This window comes from Lolium rigidum, chromosome 1 (assembly GCF_022539505.1).
Source record: "Lolium rigidum isolate FL_2022 chromosome 1, APGP_CSIRO_Lrig_0.1, whole genome shotgun sequence".
Lineage (NCBI taxonomy): Eukaryota > Viridiplantae > Streptophyta > Magnoliopsida > Poales > Poaceae > Lolium > Lolium rigidum.
In genome coordinates, this window is record NC_061508.1 from 224,642,156 (window position 1) to 224,651,249 (window position 9,094).

A 9,094-nucleotide genomic window follows, 5' to 3' on the forward strand; every position below is an offset into this window, starting at 1 on the left:
GGTATTAGACTTTCTGGTCTAATGCCGTAGCTAGTGCATTAAACACCTCTTTCCTATAATGAACTTGTTGAGTACGCTCGTACTCATCCCACTCTTAAATCCCCTGCTTAGATATGGAGGCATCGAAGGAGGATCTACCGTGCAACTCGAAGACCGAGGAGTCTACAAATACTTCAAGGGGACAGGAACCTGCCGAAAGAGTCAAACACCACAACTACCATGGAGAAAACCTAGATTAAGTAGTAGAAGGGAACTAGCTTCCTAAACCTAGCTCCTATTTAGCTAGAACCTAGTCATAACCTCTTTAGCTAGTTAAATACTCTATAATTAGAGTCCGTGATAAGATTAGATCACGAGTCGTTCTTCCGGAGTTTATTTGCGGTTTTACCTCATTGTAAAGTAGGAGGTTGTGTGGATCTTTTGTAAAGAGTACGTGTTGTAATTCTATAGACATGCCTTGGACCCGCATATGTTTCTGTTGTACCACTCTGAGCGATATAATACGAGTGGAACGGTGTTTCATTGGTGTTCTATCAGACTTGCATACTACACCATGCAGTGGTATGCCGGGTCATCACATAAACCAAACCCTCGACACTTTTTATGATGGCACAAAGTACCAAAAAGAAAATTTATGTCTCCCAAAACCAAATTTTTGATAATGATCAAGAGAAGTTTAAGCATTATAACAAATATAGGAGAGCTCCCCCAAGATTAGTGCATTATCTAGGATTTAGAATATGGATACAAAATGCACAAAACTAGGATCATCACGCTACCTATATCTACTAAAAATGCTAAGAAAGTTTGAATAGACAAATTAGATCCATGAGATGCAAGGAAGACACATGGGAGTTAAAGCACAACAAATTCATGGCAATAAATAAGGCAATTTAAACACAAGAGCCAATGTAGATATGATCAATAAATATCTACCTCATAATTGATTAGCAATTGTCCTAGGACAAGAGGTATTAGGAAATATTTTCCGGTGGTAGTTTGTAAGTATACATAAGATCATATTTACAACGAACAAAGCATATGGTAAAAGATAAGAGTTAACCATCATGCAAAGATAGTTTCTTGATAGCTTCAATTAGTCATAACAACATGCAAAGCAATTAATAGTATTCATACCAACATGCAAAGCAATTAATAGTATTCATACCAACATGCAAAGCAATTAATAGTATTCATACCAACATGCAAAGCAATTAATAGTATGAATTGAAGCACAAGGTTTTCCAAAAATGTATTGAGGGACACGTTGTGAAAAACAATGCCAAGAAAAACTTTCACAAATAAGATCCACAAAGATATTAGCAATGAAGCCATTTAAGCAAATTGGAGCTTGTTTGAGCAAACATGCCACATAGGAGAGAGATAATTTACGGTATCAATTCTATGTGACACAACCTCAAATGTTCACATTTTCTAGGCTTGTAATATGCACAAAGCTTATTACTCCCCCATAATGTGATAAGGAATTTATTTTCACAAGAGGAAAAAAAAGATCCAAGTAGAGATATTAATGGACATTAGAATGAAGATGACATACCACATAGAGTCTAGATAATCTCGCAATATCAATTCTAACTGATATTCCTCATGTACACACATTGTTTAGGATCATGAAATTCCCAAAGGAATATCACTCCCCCAAAATGGGATAGTCCATTAATCGCTCATAAGAGCCATATAAGATACAACAAGATGCAAAGAGGCTCCAACACAAACACAAATACATGGTGTGCAACCCAACATGCATAGACTTGATTTCTCAAGCAAAAACAAGTAGGAAGCACAACATATACAAACACATATTATTAACAAAACTAACATATGCAAAGGGGCGAGTAACTTTCAATATAAATGAGTTGAGAACATGTTACCGCAAGGAGGAACATTGAATATATGATAGAAGCAAGATAACCAAAAGACTTGGCTTGAGATAATATAAATGATGAAGATCCCTTAATTCTTCATGATGTAGCCAAGTCTCCAATGCCCTCCAACAAGCACCTATTGATCAAGTTTTGGATTGTTGGTCCCCAACTAAGTTGGGTCCTAAGAGGTTAGTCACAATAGGCTTGGCAACCCAAATGGTTCTTTTCTTGACACCACTTTGGGCACCAACAAATTTGGCAAACACATTGCCACCCTCATCCTTACGAAGAGAATAAACATCATCAATGGTGATAGAGTTGGATGAGGTACCAATAGTGCAAAAGGAGGATATGTGGCCCTTCTCATGGCATATGTAGCAAGTTCTTTTCTTCTCCTTCTTCTCACTAGATTTCTCCACAATGGGAGCATTGGCTTGATTCTTCTTGGGAAGTGGAATTTCTTCAACTTGAGGTTGAATATGAGTTTGAGCTTGAGGCCACTTCACTTTTTGCTTCTTCTTCAAAGGGCAAGATCTAACATGGTGCCCTTCAATTTTGCACTTGAAGCAAACAATCTTGGCCGGGTCTTTGACTTGTACTTGGCCCTTGTTGTTGTTGTTGTTGTTGTTGGACTTGTTCTTGTTGTTGGATTTGAATCCAAGTCCACTCTTGTCATTGGGGAATTGTTGCACACTTAACATCGTGTCAAGTTTGCATTTCCCTTCATGACTCTTTACCAAGTCGGTCTTCAAAGAAGTGACTTGGGCCTTGAGATCTTTGATTTCCTCTACATGGTTAGTAACAACACAAGTACTAGAGGAAGTAGAACCTTCATTGTTAGAGCAACAAGGCAAGGAAGATAATTCATCACAAGATTTAGCAATACTATGAGTGGATGAATTACTAGGACTAGCACATGGCAATATAGCTTTTTGGGTAGTAGTGCTAGTATCCACATGAGGCTCACAAGGTGTTGCCTTTGATATGATAGCCTCATGCTAACTTTAGCCTATCATGGGAGGCTAGAAGATCCTCATGGGAGCTAGAAAGCTTTCCATGATTTTCTTCCAATTTACCATAATTGCTAGTTAGCAATTCAAGTTGAGCCCTTAGCTCAACATTCTCCTTCAAGATAGATGCTTCACAAGAAGTAGAGTTAGTAGCACAAGCATCATCAAAAGATATATTAAGAAGAGAGGGTAACATAGCATGCTCTTTTAAATAGGAAGCTTGAAGTTGCTCATGGGACTTGGTGAGGATAGAGTGTTCGCTCTCCAAGACCTTGTGGGCCTTGTCTAGATCATCTAGATCCTTAACAAGTTTATCATGACCAACACCAACTTTGGGATTTTCCTTTTTAAGCATTTTTACTTGAGCTTTAGCATGGTCTCTTTCCTTAGTGAGTTAGGAACTATTTCATTTTGAGACACTTCAAGGGTTTCAAGTTGCTCTTCAAGAGAGGCTATGGTCTCTTGTTCTTCTTCAAGGTCATTCTTTAGGGATGCTACATCATTGGCATACTCTCGTTCAAGAGCACCCTTTTTATCAATGGTGTTCTCATGCATCCAAATAAGTTTTTGGCTCTCAATAGCGGTAGTCAAGATTTCAAAGAAGTGAGTGCTAGCAATTTTATCTTTGCAAATAACCTTGAATACGCTCTTACCCTTATCGCGTAGAGAGACAACCCAATCTTCTTCTTCATATTCATCCTCATCCTTATCACCACGAGACATATTAGGTTCCATGGTAGGAGGTACCGTGGAACCCTTGGCCATAAGGCATATATGAGGACCGTGAGATAAAGATGAGGAGTTACTTGAGGCTCCTTTCAAGATCTTGTCTTGACCAATAGAATCTTTGGTTTCCTCTACATTGTTAGACACACAACAACTAGAGGAAATAGAATCATTTTTATCATGGCCACAAGACAATGCAAGCATATCATCATTAGATTTTTTCAAGCAACTTACACATGATATGCAAGGACTATCAACACAAGCATGTAAATCATTTCTAGTGCTAGATGTGTTTGAGTCCGTAGATGAAACATTGCAATGAGATAGAGATGAAGAATCATAAATAGAAAGCTCAATATCAACATTGCAATTTTCATCACCATATCATTACCTTGTGTCTTGACACACTTTGGTGAAGTGGATGAAGATGAGAACTCATCACGGCCGGAAGTGGAAGCAATACAATCATCCTTAATAATATTGGACACATCATATTTATCTTGAAGCTTTGTCCATAATTCATGAGAGCTCCCAAAAGGCATGATTGACGAAGTAACTACATTGCTCACAACAATGGAAAACACATGAGAAGCAAGAGCATCGAGGCAAGAGTTTTTCTCCTCCTCAAGAGATAAATTTTGAGGATCCTTAGGAGAAGAAAAACCCATGCTGTCGTCGTGGTGAACAAACAGATGCCATAGGATGGCTTAGGTTGGGGCCGAATGGACGCAAGAGGATTCGGGGGAGGGTTTGTGATTAGACGGGATGAACTTCCGGATGGTTTCCTCAAGAACTTAGCCAAGGCTAGAGGTTGAAGAAGAAAGACATAAGGAAGAACTCGCTCTAGATCATCTTCTTTATTGATCTCAACAGGTTACAAGTTTCTCGGTACAAGTGTTCTTCTAACCCTAGCTCTCTTCGTGTGTGCCCGTAAGAAGGGCTGCCCCCTCTCCTTATATAGGGGAGAGGGTGGCTTACAGGGCAAGAAACCCTAATGGCATCTTTGACTAGACAAACTACTTTACAAAGCTACTTTAATCATAGAAGACACCGGAGTCCTCTTTAATCAGGGATGCTGACGTCCTCCGGCTTCTTTGACCGTCATCCTTCTCTTTATCGTCAGCCCTTCGTTTAAAGCTACTTTGCTTAGCTCATCCTTGTCTTCTAGCCCTGGAGAGAATCTTTGACCAGTCCTGCCGACATGCTCTTCCTTCCGGTAGCCCGGTATCTTCTTATCCGGTTCCGGCATACCCCTCTTGGGGATACCGGCTTAGCTTCACTTAGCTAAATTCTTATCTCTACGTTCCGGTACGAACATTAAACCGGTATCTTGATGGCTCAAACCATCCGGTTTGGCATGCCTTTGGCATACCGGGGGTCATCCCCCCAACATTAGTCCCCGAAGCTGGTATAGTCTGGCGGATCCTATCCAACAGACCATGCCAGGTTCTTTCATCTTTAGGATACCGGTTTAATCTATCCGGCTTTAGGTTTGGATCCGGCATCTTTGCCCAGGTCATCGCTATCTTTTTTTCATAAGACATTATCCGGTGTCTTATCCTCCGGCATCTTAGTCATTAAACACTTCCTTGGCGAAGTCGAGAATATCTCGGGCCCCGCGCCTGTCAGTGACATGCGCACTGTGACTGACGCGCCAGTGTCAGGGGTCACTTCCCTTCGGCTTCTGCGCGCGCATTAATTGCTTCACAGCGAATCCCAACCACCTCTCTGGATCAGTGTGCACCTTCCTGTGGCTTACTATTTTCTCGCGTGTATCACCATGCCACGTGGCGGCCCGTGGAGCGAATCGTCGCGGCCCACGACCCAAACCGCCGAGGCCCAGCGGTTTTCGGCCCACGTCCCCCTTTTCCTTTATAAGGGGGAACCGCTCATCCTTCTTCCTCTTCTCGCATTCCCCAGTTCCTCGCGCACAAGTGCTCCTTGCTCTCTGCGCCTCCGCCGCTCCGTTTCGCCGCCTGAGCTCTGCCGCCCAGCGAATCTTCGCTACTGCTTCGCCGGACGTCGCCGGACTTCACCGTGTGAAGAACTCCTGCAGCGCTTCTGCCTCCGCCGCGGCATTGGTGCTTCTTCGAGCTTTTCCTCACCTCGCCGCCGACGGACTTCCTCGCCGGCCCTTGGCTCGTCATTCCTCCGGCGAACCTCTTCCTCAGCAACTCCGCTGCCCCAGGTTAGGCTTAATCTGGATTTGCCCCTCTTTTGCTTGCTTTCCAGATCTCGTCTCGGTAGTGTATTACTTCTTCTTTTTCTTGCTTTTTCTCTCTTTCGTAGATCTTCACGCGGGGGTAGATCGTGGGATTCTTGTTTCTCTTCACCAAATTCCATGTCTAGTGGGGAATCTTCCTCTACTTCTTCTTCTGCCTCTTCCTCCGCTAGCCGGCGTAGCAGCTCTTCCGACGGACTGTCCGCCGATCTTGCCCGGATGGACGCTGAGTCCGGTAGCAATCGTGAATTCGGTGGTTCTAGTGAGGGTTCCGGTATGGATTCCTCCGGTATCACCCGTGGGGCCTGGATGGGCTCCAACGTTACCAAGTTCGAGATCGACTGGCTTTACCGGTCCAGGAGGATTCCGGAAGGAGTAGCCTGCCGGCTTCCTCGCGACGAGATCATACCAGTACCTGAACCCGGTGAACGAGTTGTCTTTCTCGCTCACTTTGAGCGCGGCTTCGGCCTTCCAGCCTCTGATTTCTTCCGGGGTTTCCTTGATTTTTATCAACTTCAACCTCACCATCTTCCCGGCAACGCCATCTTCTACCTTTCTTGCTATGCCACCTTCATGGAGGCTTATATTGGCATTCGTCCTACTCGTGAGACGTTTGCCCGCTTCTTTGCTCTTCGGATCAACTCCGTTCAGGGCAAGGACATTCCTAAACCCAAACCCCCCGTTCAATGCGGGTCTTGCATCATCGGCTCCCGTCAAGGGAGCCCTTTCTTCAAGTTCTCCGGTCTCGAGTCATGCCGGCTATGGCAAGGGACCTTTTTCTACGTGAAGAACACGGGCGCCGCAGACCTTATCAACCTGCCGCCTTTCAATCTGGCGCCTCCCACGAGGGCCAACTGGAGCTACAATCCGAAGGATTCTCACATTGAGACCAACCGGATTATACGCTTTATGAGGCAACTGATGAAGGACACTAACATCTACTCAGATGATATCATCCGCGCCTTTATCTCGCGCCGGGTGCTTCCGCTCAAGCGCCGCATGCACAAGATGAGCGAGATGTACGGTCCCGGTGATCCTACAAAGATCACCGGAATTCCTCTTAGCAAGAAGGACGTTGTCCTCAAGGCCGGCCAGATCGTCGGACCGCCATGCCGGAGGATTGGGAATGGGGCCTTCGGCCTCTCGGTTCCACTACCCCCCGACCCAAGATGTAAGAAGTTACGCAACTCGGGTCGGCGCACCGGTAACTTTTGCATTGTGATTAACCCCTTTTTATCTTTCTTGTTCTTTCAGGCCAAGGACCGTTTCCCCGGCATCGAGTCTGACCGACGAGGCCCTCCCCAGAAGCGAGGTTTGGACAAGTTTGACCCCGACCCCGTCATTTATTGGAGGGATCTGAAGATGGGCAGGACCCCCGCCTCGCGCCTTGGCAAGTCTCCGCCGGAGCCCGCTGGTTCGTCCGACGACCTGACCTTGCTTGAGGTAGCTTCTCTATTTGATCTCTCATATTTTACCATCATTGTTCCTCTGTAGATCCTCCCTCAACCAACATCAACCCACAGGTTCACGAGCATGCCACCCCGCTGCAGGCCGAGGTTGGCCAGGAGTTTCTGGACAAACTCGTCGTCGGGGGCAAGAAGAACAAGACCCCGGCGTCGGATGCCGAGTCCAGCCAAGCCCCTCCTGCCAAACGCTTCCGGACCGAACCCTTTGCGGGGAAGCAAGTAGGCACGAGGCGCTACAAGGGCAAGCAGATGCCCACTTCCTCCGGGTAAGCCCTCATTCCTTTGCTTGTCTTGTTTTTGCCAAGTCTTTTCCGGCTGCTTTTTTCCAATTCTTTCTTTTTCTCTCTCTCAGCCCTGCACTCAAGCTTGGGCCCAGGACTGAGGGCTCTGCCGGCTCCGCGAGGACCTCAACTCCTCCTCCTCACTCAAGCCCGACACCATCTGGTGCCGGCAACATCTCTGCCTCCCCTCCGGGGGGCACTACAAGTTCGGGGCGCGCGGCCCCTAAATCTCCTGATCACCGCGCGGAGGAGGATCTTACCTCCCCTCCAGAAACCCAAGACACCGGCGCCAGCAACACCGGCGCCGAGGAAGAAGCTGCCGGGCGGGCGGAACCTTTGGTTCCTCCCGTCCAGAAAGAAAAGAAGAAGAAGAAGAGTTCACGCTCTTCCCCCTCCAAGGCCGTGCCGGAAACTTCCGTGCCGGCAACCTCCACATCAGCGCCAGAAGCTCCAGTTCCTGAGCAACCTGATGCCACGCCAACGCCGCCGCCGGAAACTCCTGTTCCTGAGGCGACGCCCACACCTCCGCCGAGCCAGGGACCTCCCGCGACTACGCCGATGCCGCCACCGGCAGCCCCCAAGACCGCTAAGTTCCTCAAGCCGGGGGCGTCGCGCGGAAAGGCTGTGGAGGGCAGCGCCTCCAGCGGCTCGCGGTCTTTGGTCTTGCACGTCGGGCCTGCCGCCGCCGCGGTCCCGGAGAAACCTTCCGGCCTCCTGGGCCGGATTGTTGAACTCAAGCGCGAGGGCAAGGAGCTGGGGCACCTTCTCCCCTACGCCCAGAAATGGAACGCAGCGGACATGTAAATGTCGTGGTCCACTGAAGAACACTTCATGCGGCTCAAGCGAGCCGTGAAGGAGTTCGACAGTGCCTGGTACGATGCCACCAGCAATGTCGTGGTAAGTTTCTCCAATCTTCTTGTAACTCTTTGCTGATGCCGGTTTGTTTCTTTCTGGATCTTGTCTATCTTCCCAGTCCCCGAGTTTCGTGTTGAGAGCGCAGCTCTTAGCGCGAAACTTAACTAGAAATGCGCAAAACCGGCATAGCCAGTCCCCGAGTTTCGGGTTAAGATCTTTGTTTTTTCCTTTCTCACAATTATGTTCCTTTGAATAGAGCACCGCTGACGCCCGGAAACAGCTCTTCGAGGAGCTTCTGTGGGAGCACCGGGATCTTGCCGAGGCCCACAGCCACTGCCAAGGTTTGTTTCTTTCCTTTTCTCCTTCCGGCATCTTTTCATCGGAAACTTTTCTTCTTTCTTTGTTGTTTACCAACTTTTCACGTAACAGCTATCCCGGAAGCCTCCATTGAGGCCCTCAAGGTCCAGGTTGCCGCACTCCAAGGTATCCTTTTTGTTTTCCGGTTAACTTGCTTTCTCCGCATCGTATCAGTGCAATTTTGCTAACACCTGCTGTTGTGGGTATACTTTATGGGTATATCAACGGCATGGCCTAGATCCGGCAAGCCCGGGTGGCCCATAGATGGTGGTGAGGCATGTGGCCCATCGGG